Raw genomic sequence first — 16,310 nt, forward strand, 5'->3', positions numbered from 1 at the left:
TGTTTATAGCAGCACTATCAACAATTGCAAAGTATGGAAAGAGCCCAAACGTCTATCAACTGATGAATGAATAAAGAAGATGTGGTGTATATATACAACAGAATATTACTCAGCAATCAAAAAGAATGGAATCTTGCCATATGCAACGACACAGATGGAGCTACAGTGTATTATGCTAAGCGAGATAAGTCAGAGAACGATAAATACCATATGATTTCACTCATGTGGAATTTAAGTAACACAACAGATGAAGTCTTAACTATAGAGAACAAACTGAGGGTTGCTGGAGGGAAGAGGATAGGGGGTGGGCTGAATAGGTGATGGGATTAAGGAGTCCACTTGCTGTGACGAGCACGGATGTTGTACGTAAGTGATGAATCACTAATTCCACTCTTGAAACTAATATTACACTATATGTTAACTAACTAGAATTTAAACAAAAACTTGACATATTAAAAAATAGAAAAAGGAGTGGCGCCTGGGTGGCTCAGTCGGTTAGGCAGCCGACTTCGGCTCAGGTCATGATCTCATGGTCCATGAGTTCGAGCCCCGCGTCGGGCTCTGTGCTGACAGCTCAGAGCCTGGAGCCTGCTTCTGTTTCTGTGTCTCCCTCTCTCTGCCCCTCCCCCATTCACACTCTGTCTCTCTCTGCCTTTCAAAAAATGAATAAATGTTAAAAAAAAATTTAAGAAAAAAAGAGAAAAAAGAGAAAAGTAGAAATAACTGAAATAGAAATCTATTAAGTGAGAGAAGATTATTGAGAACTAAAACCTTCACTTTAAACAAATGAGCATCTTGGTGACACAAGCCAGAATTTTGTCAACAGTTTCTACTCTCCCTCTTTATGCCCCAAATCTTGGAGAAAACAGTCTTCAATTTCTATTCCCTAGTAGCTAGAATGCCCATTGAAGCCTCATCATTACCTTCAGGAAAGAACCTACTTAAAGGTCAACGGCACAATTCTCCTCAACTGTGTCTACTGAAATGAGTTGAGAGATACTATAAAACACTGTTACTATACTATACTATACTATACTATACTATACTATACTATACTATAAAACACTGTTACTACAAAACACTGGAGTTCACAGAAATTTTTCTTTAAAAAAGAATGGAGGCGGGCACGGGTGGCTCAGTCAGTTAAGCATTCGACTCTTGATCTCAGCTCAGGTCTTGATCTCAGGGTTTTGAGTTAAAGCCCTGAGTTGGGTTCCATGCTGTTCATGGAGCCCACTAGATGATAGATGATAGATAGATAGATAGATAGATGATTGATAGATAGATAGATAGATAGATAGATAGATAATAAATGGAAATTGGCTTCACTTTAAAACCATATTGATTTCACACCCCCTCATTGGCATTTCTTTGCTGGAAAAGAAAGTTTAAGTTTGTACTCTGCATAGTGCTCTAGAAATTGTATATGCTCCGATCCATTTTACATATGTGAACTACATATGTAGTTGTGATTCTAAATAACTGTAGGAGGTACTTTACTTCCTTGTGAGTCAATAAGTTCACAACAATTATAACATCTACTGATGTTTAAAACTAGATCTTGTGTGTGGGGGGGGAATGATGTAAGTCATTGGGTGAGCTGATCCCTTGAGGTTGAAGGAGCTGGGTATTGTCACGTACATCCTAGGAAGGCTAGTCTGGAGCAGAAAGGTACCAAGGTTCTGGGGTAAACAGAGAAATCCTTGGGTGACAGCATGGACCAGGAATGTTCCATGAAACAAATGATCATGTAAGCTGAAGGTTATAAGGGCTTCTGGGTACATTGGTTTGGGACCTGCTAAAGGAAACTAAGTTAAATGAATGTTTTTAATACTACGATGATCAGAATCCTTAGCAAACAAATGTGTATTATGTATCTCCAAATATGCATATAATATACAGTATTTTCTCAAACCTACTTGAACTTAAACCCTTTTTCAAAAAATATATTTATCAAAACTAGTGTTCTGCAGAAAATAATTTAGGACTTGTTATAAAAAGATGGTGGGGAAGTGGGGAATCTAAGGGAACAACAATAATAACTACTATTTGTACAGTGCCACACGGTTTATAAAGTGCTTCCTCATTATTATCTCTTTTCATCCTCAGGCCAAACCATTTTATAGGGAAAAATAGCTCAAGGATCTTAAGTGCCTTTCCAAAATATATACAGTGATAAAAATGAAGAGTTTCGTCTTGGCTCTAGGTGTTCTGATTTTAGCTCAAATATCCTTTTCACTGTACTATGCTTTCATGAAGACATCATATCTTTTGTTTCTATTTTTACCAGGAGATGATCCTAAATCATATTTCTCAGTGGTGGGATAGCTGGGACTTTCTGTACCCAACACAAGTTCCATGAATCATATGTCCCCAGACTCCATCTCTTCCCTTCCCCATAAACCTTCCCTTTTTATTCTTCCATCTTTGCCAGATGTCCCAGAATCTTAGCAGAAATAAATTATGTACTCAGAGGGGGTAATGAAAGAACTTTAATACAGAAAATTTCTACAAATATCGGAAGAGGAATATGGGAAACCGAAAAGAGAAAGTTAGTCTCCCAAGGCCAGCAATGCTAGGAGCTCTCTCCACAATGCCTGAAAAGCCAAGGAAATGGATAGTTCCTGACGACTGGGGAGAGTGGCTGCTTAGAGAGGGCTTCCCAGCACAAGGAAGCAGCCACATTGGGGTGAGACAGAATGAAAAGAAAAGAAAAAACCAATACCCTGATTTCATTCTCTTCCCACTATTTCATCTCCCGATAGCCCCTGAAATTAGCCAAAATCAACAAGAAGCCCAAGGGAAAGAAACCCTATTGATGAAACTCTTAGAAGTCCACCTCCCAGGTCACAGAGCAGGGCCATGACGAAGGATATAACCTGGATCTGAAGGAATAAATGGAAGACAGCCAGCACACCAGCAAGTCAAGGTTGTCGAACTCTTAACAGCAGGAAAAGCGTGGGTCTTCGAGATTTAACTGCCACCCCTAAGTTATGTGGGGGAGAAAATCCTTAGGAAAAAATCTGGGAACCATATTGTTCACTGATTCTAGGGATGATAGTTCTCTGTGGTGAGTATCTTAGTTAAACAACCTCATACTCACAATGAAGGGCAACTCAGAATTCACTTGCCATTTAACTACCAGTAGAAGTAGCAGCCATCAAGGATTAGGTCATGTTTACCTGGTTTCTGTTGCCCACTAGATGCATTTATACCTACTACAAAAGTGCCACTTGAGATTCACGTGAGCCTCAAGCTTCTCCTTTCTCTGAAGGTCTAGTTATACCTTAGGTGAGAGAGATGTACAGGATCCTAGCATCAATGCAGAGTGACTCCATTTGGTGCCATTTTCTCGAGATTCTATATGTAAGGTCAGGAAGTGACTAAATAATTTTAGGTTTCTGCATTTTTTATCCCAGCAAAGAGGATTTGATAACCAGGTTCCTGTCACTGCTCTGTGCCCAAATACAGAAGAGAGAAAGAGAAATGATCATCCAATTATGTGATCAAATACTACCTCTTACATATTTGATTTTTTTTGCCAGTCTTACAGAGCTCATGTTTTTTGAGCCTCAGAATTAATTAAAGAAAAGCCCCTACACGAATATCAAAGGGTTACTAGCAGCCTGTGGATATCTATAGAATTCATTTAATTAATCAAAGACTGCTATCTTTCAGACTGTTTGCCATCCCCAAGATCTGTATATCTATCCTCGACAGTTTTGCAAGAAATTCACTCTTGAGCCTTCCCTGGAGATTTCCAGGTGTCTAACAACAAGAACCAATAACTTTTGAAATGATCAGTTATTTTCTTCCAGTCAGGTGACCCCACAAATATCTTTAAGAGAATTGCTTGCCTCAAGGAACGTTTCTGTCCATGGTCTAATGCAGACTAAATTCTTGTTTAGGGCCTTGCTAGAGCGTGGTCCTATTTTACTAGTTTTACTCAACATGGGCCCCAGCTTAGGACAGTCTCTACATCAGGGATAAGCTGAGCCTTCACCAACACTTTATACAGAATAGGATCCTTATCTGTTGTCCCCAACAAACGAGTCAAAGATTACCAAGTCTTTACAGGAGAGGTCTCTTGCTTTTGTTATCCTTTCAAAAAAAGTGCAATGTCTGCAGTACCCCAATGAGGGCCTCTGAATCCCAAAAAAGTTGTCCAGTGCTGGCACTCTTCACTATTCTGAAGGCAAACAATGAAACCCTCTTCACGCCACAGCCAGGGATATTCACGTTACTGATTTTATAACCTTGGTTGCCTGGTTTCCCATAGCAACCACCAGTTCTTCCGAGGTTACCGTGGATAACAAGCAGCAAAGTAGGGGGGTGTTAGAAGCAGGCACGCTGAAAAGTGACAGGTGTCAGAAAGAGAAGAGACAGAAGGTACACTAACTGGAAATGCCCAGCAGCCTAAGGCCAGTAAGTGTTGGCCACATAGCCCTTAGTACCACAATCATCCCTGAGGGCATCACTATATTTGAGCCATACCAATGGCCTTGAATCATCAGGAAAAGATTAACTTATGTCAAGAATATTCTGTCAAGCAAGGAAAATAAGTTTTCAATACATCTTAGAAATATTTCCATCAAAAATGATTATATATGCACATATACATGATATGTTTAAATTATGAAGCCTTAGTTACCTAAAAATTCATATACAGAAACATTTAGTAATTGACAGTGTTGAATATAAAAGCCTTTGATCTGTGTAAGGTTATTTCTTCTCGGGGATCAAGGGTTGGATGCAGAGAGTTCCCTTGATTGCTTATTGGCCTGGCTCATATTAATTCTTCTTATTCTAAGACGGAGTGTGAGTGTGCCTGTGTCTTCTCAAATCATGTGAACTTGTAGGAGGAGTGGACCAAAAAGAAGGTATATAAATTTCGAAACAGTGGAGATTTCAGAATGTAAGCGATGGAAAGAGTAGTGACAAAACAACTGATCTAATAATTGCTTCCTCTGTTTTTCCATTCTTTCTGCTTCCTTCATGGCTCCTTCTGCTCATTTGAATGCCTGCTTTCCTTTCCCAAATCACTATCATTTCCAGAGATAATTGTGCTGCTTAAAAAGAATCTCACCCTTCTCCTTATCAGTCTATGTGTGGCTAAGGCGACTGGTGTCTCTCTCCACCACCACCCCTCTTGCCTTCCTTTCCTAATGTATTTGACTGAAAATTAGACAGGACGGGGCAGAAGCTGAGGTAACCGTCCTCACAAATTAGGCTCCTTAAACTTCCAACTCGGCAGTAGCTTGAGTAAACAAGAGTGGGGTGCGCAGTGTGTTGGGGGGCTAAGTCCAGTGGCAGATCCATGCCTCTATCATAGGGCACGGGCTGCATCACTTTAAGTGTGCTTTTTTTTTTTTTTTAAGTTTATTTATTTGGAGAGAGAGAGAGAGAGAGAGAGAGAGAGAAAGTGTGAGTGTGAGTGGGGGAGGGGCAGAGAGAGGAAGAAAGAGAGGATCCAAAGCAGGTTCCATGCTGCCAGAGCAGAGCCCGACATGGGGCTTGAGCCCATGAACCAGGAAATCATGATCTGAGCCAAAATCAAGAGTCAGATGCTCAACTGACTGAGCCACCCAGGCACCCCTAAGTGCACTTTTAATTCTTAACTCTGGAGCTTAATTACTTTAAGAAATTCAGGAAGTAAATCGAAACATGGAAAATTGGTAAAAAATAACAGTAGTTCCTTAAAATAAAGAATAATGACCCGTGTTTCCAAACAACATTATATCAGAGATACTAGTCAATGCAAAATAAAGAGAAGCATAGAAGGATCAGGATGGAAGAAAGAGGGCTATTATTATTTTTTTTCAAATGATGTGACAATCTAAAAAGAAAACCAAAAATAATTTTCAGGTAAATTTATTAAACTTAATAAAAAGTTTATTAGTGTTGGCTAATATAAGATCAATGGCCAAAAGTCAAGTTAGAACATGTGACTTATAGATGGGGGAATGAGCCCATTTCTAAAGGGAACATAAAATAGAAATTTCCTAAGAAAACTGATTTTCAAAATATGTAAAAGACTTTGTGGAAATTATAACAGTGTATAACTGAAAGGCATTAAAGAAGGCCTAAATAAATGAAGAGAACTATATTGCTCACAATAGAAGACTTAGGTTACTTTTCCTTAAAATACAATTCTACTTTTAAAAAATCTCAACAGAAGTATTTTCATGGAGTTGGACAAGCTTATTATAAAATTAATACACATGCAAAGAGCCAAGAATTGCTAAGGCGTCTCTAAAAACACAAGAACCAGGCAAAAGACTTTTCCCAACAGGTATCGAGGATTAGTTGAAAACGACTGAAATGAATGGGTGCTTGAGTGGTTCAGTCGGTTAAGTGTCTGGGGTTCAGGTCGTGATCTCGCCATTCGTGAGTTTGAGCCCTGTGTTGGGCTCTATGCTGGCAGCTCAGAGCCTGGAGACTGCTTGGGATTCTGTGTGTGTCTCTCTCTGCTCCTCACCCACTCACATTCTGTCTCTCTCTGTCTCTCAAAAATAAATAAATGTTGAAAAAAAACCTACTGGAATTATAATAGTGTAGGATTAATAGAAGCTTAAGCAAATGGACCACCAAAACAGAATGGATAATCTGGAAGAGCTATGCATGAAAAGAAATCTGATATATAAGAGTTGATATTGTAGATGGCAAAATGATGGTCTTTAGTGTTTGTGAACTGTGTGTGTGTATGTGTATACACACACACACACACACACACACACACACACATATATACGTATAAATATATAACGTTGGGGCGCCTGGGTGGCGCAGTCGGTTAAGCGTCCGACTTCAGCCAGGTCACGATCTCGCGGTCCGCATCAGGCTCTGGGCTGATGGCTCGGAGCCTGGAGCCTGTTTCCAATTCTGTGTCTCCCTCTCTCTCTGCCCCTCCCCCGTTCATGCTCTGTCTCTCTCTGTCCCAAAAAAATAAATTAAAAAACGTTGAAAAAAAATTAAAAAAAAATAATAAATAAATAAATATATAATGTTTATTTATTTATTGAGAGAATGTGTGCAAGCACGAGAGCAGGGGAGTGGCAGAGAGAGAGGGAGAGAGAATCCCAAGCAGGTTCCACACTCAGCACAGAGCCTGATGCAAGGCTCAATCTCACAACTGTGAGATCATGACCTGAGCTGAAATCAAGAGCCATATGCCTAGCTGACTGAGTCACCCAGATGCCCCAGTTTTTTAAATGTTTATTTATTCATTTTGAGAAGGGGGAGGGGCAGAGAGAGAGAGAGAGAATTCTAAGCAGGCTCCAAGCTGTCAGTGCAGAGCCCTACATGGGACTTGATCTCATGAACCGTGAGATCATGACCTGAGCCAAGATCAAGAGACTGACGCTTAACCAACTGAGCCACCCAGGCACCCTGTGAATTGTATATTTTTAAGGAGAAAAATATACCTCCTTTCCTCATATCATATAGAAAAATTACTTCCAGGTGGATTAAAAATTTAGTTGTAAAAATAAAAGACATGTAATGAGGGAGAAGCACATACATGCTTTAAAAGGAATGATTTGTTTATTAAACTGTGATGTGAGTACAGAAATATATATTTTCATGTCTTTCCTTAAATAGTATGTGTGTATATATGTGTACATCATATATACATGTGCGTGAATATATACACAAACATATCTGTAATTTTTACATGACGTAATTCATAATAAAAGTAAAAGATTATATAGGTAGAACTATTAACGTTTATATATTTAAATTTCCTGATTATTTTCTATACCGAAGATTCTCTTGTAGAAATAATACTTCTATATTGTTTACTTCACAACTCTATTTTCCTAGAAAATGTTACATATGAGTGTTACAGAATTTCAACATTTCTAAGCTTGCATAAGTGAAGCTGAAGGTTAGAAGCATACTTTCTGAGTTCATTCATTCATTCATTCATATTGAAACAGCTTGCTAAGCTTACATTAAGTGACAGGAAAGTGGATGAGCCCTGTTCACTTGAGTCTTTTTTTTTTTCTAATTTGTTTTTCACATTTATTTATTTTTGAGAGACAGAGCGGGAGCAGGGGAGGGGCAGAGAGAGAGGGAGACACAGAGCCTGCAACAGGCTCCAGGCTCTGAGCTATCAGCACCTGATGTGGGGCTCGAACCCACGAACCGAGAGATCATGACCTGGGCTGAAGTCGGACGCTAAGTTCTATTTTTCTAGGGATACATCCATTTAACTGTCCAAATTTATTGGCATAATGTTGTTCACAACATCATCTTACTATCCTGTGAAGATCATGGTGTGATAGTTCATTTCTTCTTAGAACTACATAAGTTTCCATTGTATGGATATATAGCAGTATTGATTTATCCATTCACCCACTGAAAGACAAGTTTTGGCAATTATGAATAAAGCCATTATAGACATCTCTGGGTGGGTTTTCATGTGGACATATGTTGTCAACTCCTTTGGATAAATACCAAGAAGTATGATTGCTCATTCTTACAAATCGCCTGACCTAGGCTCCTTTACCCTCCAGCTTTTGGCTGGATTTAGCCAATGGAAGGTTGGGTGGTGGGAGGTGAGAATACCGGTCACCTTTTTGTTCCCTCGCTGACTTGTCAAGGTTTTGGTAGCAAGCGTTTTCCTGCAGGCTTGCAATACTTGTGAGATGAGTTTTTGTAGCTCCAGCTCTCGCCACATTTTGACACCACTGGGCCCACCTTTGCCATTTCAGGATGAAGGGCGCTAACAGCTTTCCATTCTTCCTCTTCCTGGGCGCCTTGCCATCCCTCCCTGATCCTCTTATGCCTCCTCTCTTCAGTTAAACCTGTGAGTGCGCCCCCTACCTACCACTCGTAGGAAGTACTAGAAGGAAGAACAGGAAGATGTGCGTCTGATGCCTCTGAAGCACTTCTAATTATCTCGGCCTCACCTGTTTCTCATATCCTCAACACTTCTTATGACACAGAAAGTGTCACAGGCGACAGATTCCACGTGGGCCCATGTGGTTCTATCTTCTGAAGTCTCCAGACGCCTGCCTGGGTCTCTTGCCACTTCCGGGAATCAGTGAAATTCCACAAGGCACGCCTAAGGCCTGGCTTTCTGCCAAGGGGGTGCCGTGGCATAATCTAGAAATGCAGAGGACCAACTCCTCTCTGAAGTAAACACTGACCAAAGAGGGAGAGAGAGGAGAGAGAGGGGAAGAAGACAGGGCAGAAGCGCCCATCTTCTTTTACTCTTTGATGCATGATTTCTACGTCCAGCCAGTATAAAGATGTTGGCTGTGGCTCAGCAGATGCTGTTGTGCCACTGTTGTGAAGCAGCGAAGGACTGGCCAGCACAGGAATGCGTCCCCTGTGTCCACTTCCCATCCTTCCATGCTTCACTTTCTTTTATTCTAACAGTTATGGCCTTGGCTTGGCACCTCCCAAAGACAGCATTACCACCTGGGTTAGACTGGGTTTTCAAAGACCCAGGTAATACGTTGAATAATAACAGGGAGACATTTTTAGATACCATGGCTCAGGTAGATCTCCTTGAGGAACTTGTGTGTAAACTAAAGTCTGGGGACGCCTGGGTGGCTCAGTCGGTTGAGGGTCTGACTTCAGCTCAGGTCATGATCTCATGGTTCGTGAGTTCGAGTCCCGCATCGGGCTCTGGGCTGACAGCTCAGAGCCTGGAGCCTGCTTTGGATGCTGTGTCTCCCTATCCCTTTGCCCCTCCCCCGCTTGAGCTTATCTCCCTGTCTCTCAAAAATAAAAAAAATAAAATAAAATAAAACGTAAACTGAAGTCTGAAGGATGGGAAGCAAGCCATATAAAGAGTATTTTTGTCAAAGAGAAAAGCACTGACCATGGATTCAAAGCATAGGTTCAGGAAAGAGGAATTTCCACAAGACCAATGTGAATGAAGCATGGTGAGGAAGAGGGAGAGAGGTGTGAGATTGAAGAAGCTGGCAAAGGTGTTGAGGCCAGAGAAAAGATTTGAGATTTAGTCTAAGTGCATTAGGTAAAATAAAAAGTCATTAGACAAGTTGAAGAAGAAAAGAGCCATAAAATGATTTGTATTATATAATTTTTTTGTAATTATGTTAATGTTTACTTATTTGAGAGAGAGAGAGAGAGAGAGAGAGAGAGAGCATGAGCAGGGGAGGGGCAGAGAGAGAGGGAGACACAGAATCCAAAGCAGGCTCCAGGCCCTGAGCTGTCAGCACAGAGCCTGACACAGGGCTCGAACTCACGAACGGTGAGATCATGACCTGGGCCAAAATCGGGACACTTAACCAACTGAGCCACCCAAGTGCCCCAAACTGATTGGTTTTTTTTAAAACCTCATTCTGGCTACTATGTAGAAATGGCCGATAATGGCACATGTGCTGAACTGAAATTGGTTGGAAGTACAAAAGTTGTGGTGAACTTGAACTGCATGGTGGAGACAACGGACAGAGTGGAGAGATACAAAATACATTCTGGAGGAAAAAAGAAGATTGCCAGATTATAAATTGGATATGGAGGCTGAGAGAAATAGTGACACCGGGGCTTTTGAATTAGTACATCTATCGACGATGATGGGCTACTTACTGAAAGAGGGGCATTTTGGGGAAGTCCAGTTGGGGGGAAATAAAGGGCTCCATAGACTGACGTGTTGAATTGGAGGTGCTGCTGCTATGGCAAAATAGAGATATCAAGCTGAAGTTAGAAGCACAGTGTTGCAGAGCAATATCATTGGTAGGCGGCCTCATAAAGCTGGCATTTACGATTACGGGAAAAAATAGATCACCTAGGAAGAAATGACGGAAAAGGAATGAAGGCCCAAGCCAGGTCTTGAACAGGAGGAGACCGTAATAAAAGAGACTACAAAATCGCTGTCAGGAAGGCAGCGAGAAGGTGAGCTGTCACCATGATTGAGAGGAGAATATTTCAAACAGGGAATGGTCAACAGAGTTGGGTGCTGTTGCACTGCTGAGTCAGATGAGGACACAGAGTTGGCTATTTGATGTGACACCACGGAGATCATGGACGACTCAAAGCCTCGATGACTGAAAGATTTAATGGGGTGATAAGACTAAAAGGCAGAGTAGAAGAGGCCAAGAGAAAAAGCAAAACCAAAGTATCGCTTCCCATGCAACACATTGGGAAAAATTGAACAAACAAACAAACCCACCAAGCACTGTTGAACATGTAAGGAACCAGGAATGTGCAAACACTTCAGGTGACTTTGGAAATTAGAAAAATAAATACTTTTAGAATCAATTTATCAGTATTAAAAAAAAAAGATGATGACTATCTTTAAGACACAACTAGTTTATTTCTTAGTATTAGCGCTGTGGAAACTCATTTATATGCACAGGGTGATGTCTGCAAGGGTGCTCATTGAAACCCGGCAGTAAGAGACTTAGGGGAGATAGTCTAACTGTCCATCCTTCAGGAACAAATCCAAGGAATTTATTCAAATGATGCTATAACATGTACCATAAGGGAAATATAGGAAGTTAACCTACTTCAGCACGGATAAATTTCCAAACAGAATTTTGAGTGCAAAGGAGTTTCCAAATAATTGCAAAGTGTGATGCCGTGTGTCTATTTTTTTTAAAACACAGTCCAGTATTTAAAAATTTGTGGGTATGTATGTATATAAAAAAACTTAAATTAAAAAACGGCCATGGGGTGGATACAGATCAAGTATCATTTATATAATGCCAACATTTTTGTTTGCACGTCTAACCTCTCCCATCAATGGTAGTCTCATATGTCCATGCAACTGTCTACTCTCCTGTGGAGCCCAATCCTCAGTATCCAACCATTCATCTCAGTACCCAGCCACACCATGAACCCAGGTTCTTCCGCCCCAGATCTAGATTTTATTCAAACTTTGTTTCTCCCTCTTGTAGCCCTACATGCACACCATCAACAAGTCATTTTTTAAAATAGGGTCATTTATTTTTATTTATTTATTTATTTATTTATTTATTTAAATTCAAGCTAGTTAACATACAGTGAAATATCAGCTTCAGGAGTAGAGCCCGATGATTTCATCACTTGCATAAAACACCCAGTGCTCATCCTAACAAGTGCCCTCCTTGAAAAAAAATTAATGCTAATTTATTTTTGAGAGAGAGAGAGACAGCATGAATGGTGGATGGGCAGAGAGAGAGGGAGACACAGAATCAGAAGCTGGCTCTAGGCTCTGAGCTGCCAGCACAGAGCCCAACATGGGGCTTGAACTCACAATTTACGAGATCACGACCTGAGCTGAAGTCAGACGCCCAATCGACTGAGCCACCCAGGTGCCCCAACAACCAGTGCCCTCCTTAATGCTCATCACCATGGAGCCCATTCTCCCACCCACCTCCCCTCCAGCAATCCCCAGTTTATTCTCTGCATTTGAGACTCTCTTCTGGTTTGCCGCCTCTCTGTTTTTGTCTTATTTTTCCTCCCTTTCCCCTATGTTCATCTGTTGTGTTTCTTAAATTCCACAGATGATTGAAATCATATATTTTTCTTTCTCTGACTTATTTTGCTTAGCATAATACACTCTAGTTCTATCTACAGTGTTGCAAATGTCAATATTTCATTCTTTTTGATTGCTAATTTTGCAATGTATATATATATGTATATATGTATATATACATATATATATATATATTATATATATACAACACCTTCTTTATTCATTCCTCAGTTGATGGACATTGGGGCTCTTTCCATAAATTGGTTATTATTGATAGTGCTGATATAGACATTAGTGTGCATGTGCCTCTTTGAATCAGCATTTTTGAAAGTCATTTTGATTTTGGCTTACAAAAATATCTCACATCTGACCATTTCCCACCACTTCAACTACTACCATGATAGTCCAAGCCGCCAGTGTGTCTTCCCTATTTTGTTGCAGCAGATACAAATGGAGATTCTCTCTCTCTCTCACTCTCTCTCTATAGTTCAACACTGGCCTTGCTATCTTTTAAGATCTGAACCACATCGGGCCACTATCTGATTCAAATTCATTCTTGAGATAAAATACAGATTCCTCTTTATGACTTCCATGAAGTCAAGGCCATTTTTATATGTCATGTAATCTAAAATATAGGTTTGTTGGGGGGCACCCAGGTGGCTCAGTCAGTTAAGTGTTCAACTCTTGATTTCAGCTCAAGTCATGGTCTCACAGTTCCTGAGATCGAGCCCCACCTTGGGCTCTGCACTGACAGCATGTAGCCTGCTTAGGATTCTCTCTCTCCCTCTCTCTCTGCCCACTCCCCACTCGTGTGTATGCACTCTCACTCTCTCAAAGATAAGTAAATAAAAAATTCAAAGAATTTACAGGTTTGTTGGATGAATAAGTGAATGGGGGAAATCGCTGAAGGAATAAGACACTTGTAGTGGTGAAAGCTGATGGGCACAGGTGGAGAAAATAGCTGTTAATGGGAGGCAGAAAAGTTTTCTAGTATAATGAGAGAGGATGGAGGAGAGGATTGACGGTTTGGTGGAAGGAAGATTAAAGGACTCCCTTTTCGCTGGTCTTTATTACCTCAGTGAAATCTTACGAAAGGTCAGCATCTGATAGAATGTGTGGACTGTGAGAGAAGTGTGAGGAAAGGACAGAAAGTGTATTTTAGAGAATAGGAAGTTAAAATACCTATGAAAGTAAGATTTCCAGGACACGTTTAGCGCCCACTACACTTCTGCAATTATAAATTTACAGCGAATCTAGCTTGCATATAATGATTATATTTAACGGTGGATCCTGAAATCTAAGGTGGGCAAGGATGAAATGAACATAGTGGGAAGGTGAGACATAGCGAGAAATTGGTAGTGCTAATGTACTAAAGACTTGGATGTGAGGTGAATTGTAGCAGAGGAAGGCCTGAGGTAACTGAGCTGAAAAAAGATGAAGAGCTGAGAAAGGAATGCTTGAGATAGATATTTCGGAGGTGGAACACCAAAAGCCAAGACACGGGGTAATTGAAGAAGAATGTAGAGAACGTTATTGGAAAAGAAAGGAGCAGAGTATTAAATCATATTAAAAGAACAATTATAGATAGTAGGTACTCCAGGGGAGAAAAAAATCTACAGGAATACAGAGGACAGTAGGAGGAAATAACCAGGAAGGGGGTTGATATCATTAATACACAGGGCTTGGTTTGGTTTAGAAGGAAATGCGGAAGAGGGACGTCTAGAAATGTTATACATGGGTGATACTCACCCTACTTCCTGCCAGGAAGGAATGGAATTTAGTAGATCTCTTTTCTGAGGGGGGGGGGCAAAATAATAATGATAATAATAATAATATCCTCTGTTTTTGTTAAAAAAATTCAAAATGCCTGAGTCTTTGGTATTCTCTACTGCATGACTCTGGGAGAGTCATTTAACACGCCTTGTTTTGAATTTCCAACCTATGCTGTAAGCTGCATTAACTAGATGATCTTTAAGCATTTAGCTAGAATTAGGATTCTATTTCTTTATATTCATCATATTTACCACATTGCCTTCTGTATTTTACCAGTTTTCAATTATTTTGGAATTATACTTGCTATTTGCTAAAAATGAACTTTAAGTAACCAGGATACATGCAGTGTTCTTCTGTTTCCCAAAGACAAAATTGGTGGAAATACAGTAATCTATATAGATAACACTTGGGTAGTCACACAAATGAAGCTTGGCTTCATTCCTGATAATTTGAACATCAGATAATGAAAAAGCCATTTATATTTGGATTTGAACCACTCTACGATGTTATTTTGTGAGTGTACTTTCTTAATTACAACGTAAACTAAACAAACTTTGCATTCTCCAGGGAATTATCAGCGAGGAGGCATGGGGATGAAGAGTTCTGGATTTATGCTAATGGGAAGAGAAAGACCAGGCTAAGATGTCCAAAGATCACCAGCAAATAAATCCACTGAATAATGGAGAGTTAACTAAAGAAGCTTAGCTCTGTTTGACCATTCCCACATTTAAATGACCTAAAGTGCAAATGTTCTAGCACAGTGCCTGGCACAAAACAACTCAATAAATATTGATTTCCGTCTTTCTTCCTTTGATCATTATAGAGGGTCTTTTTTTTTTCTTTTTTTAACTTATATGAAGGTCATTTCTTATCTTCCTCTCTATTGATTTCAATCCTTAGAGAATTAAGAGATCACAAATACAAACGAAACAGTGGTGAGGCCTTGTTCTATGGCACAGCCTAATGTGACAATGAGAATGTTTCCCCTTTGTATAAGGGTATTGTTAGGAAATGTATGCACTCAGACTAGCATCAAAACTATTTATTTAGTAGATATGGGGTAGATTGTCCTTTTCGTTACTCAAATAGGACATATGGCACCATGACAATGATTATTATAAGCAGCTGGTCTTAAGATGGACAGTTTGAACATAATACAATAAACCTTAACAAATGGGATTTTACCAGTCTCCAGGTATTTTCCCTGCTGTGTGAGGTCTTCTGTGTTAAATCTCTTTGTTCAGCTCAGACAGGTCGTTTGTCAAATTCCTTCTCATTATTAACAAATGTATTCAATAGCGTTTAATGAGTACATATGGGTTCAGAAATGATCACAAATCAAAATTTCAAAAGTCATATTTTTATCTGCACTCCCCAAGACTATGAATATGTAGCAGGCCCTTAATGTGGACTATTCTTAATGCTGAAACAGGAGCTGATCCTTATAATAGTCACTGAGTTTTTACAGCCTTCAATTTTCAGGTATGGAAATGACAAAACCCAAAGAGATGAAGTCAGCGTCAGGGAAAGAAGCCACAACAAGGGTGGGGCTTTCAATTCCAAGTTCAAGTCTCGATTTAAGCATTCTTCCATTTGGTGACTTTGCAATATTAATGTTTGCCACTTCATTCTTGTATTTAGAAACCAGTTTACAGAGCGCCTTGCGAACAAAATGTTTTGTAAGTGGTATCGGTGTTACTGGTAATTGTTTTACTAAGTGTGATTTTATTCGTCTAGTTTTACAGACTACCTGGAACCTTGTTTGGAAGCACTGCTTCTTGTTTTTGCACAGTCAAAACAGTGCATCACAAAATCAAGGGGGCAGGGAAACTTTTCAATGCCACGCAGAGAGGCCTGCCAGCTGTTACCTAAACTGAGAATATTCCTGTTAATAATGCTTGCTATTTACCATGGCAGAACATCTCACAGGGCTAAGAACCATGGCAATCCACCAAAGCCTCTCTTATTTGGGCCAGGTTCTAATCCAAGAAGACCTTTGAAATGTGGTTCACAAAAGTACGAAAATTGCCTGGGACAGTGGACGCAGCGGCCACCCGTAGCTGGACAGAGACGAGGAAGGAGAGTGTGCCCTGCTTTCAGGCCAAGA

Source organism: Acinonyx jubatus, chromosome D1, assembly GCF_027475565.1.
Source record: "Acinonyx jubatus isolate Ajub_Pintada_27869175 chromosome D1, VMU_Ajub_asm_v1.0, whole genome shotgun sequence".
NCBI classification, from domain to species: Eukaryota; Metazoa; Chordata; class Mammalia; order Carnivora; family Felidae; genus Acinonyx; species Acinonyx jubatus.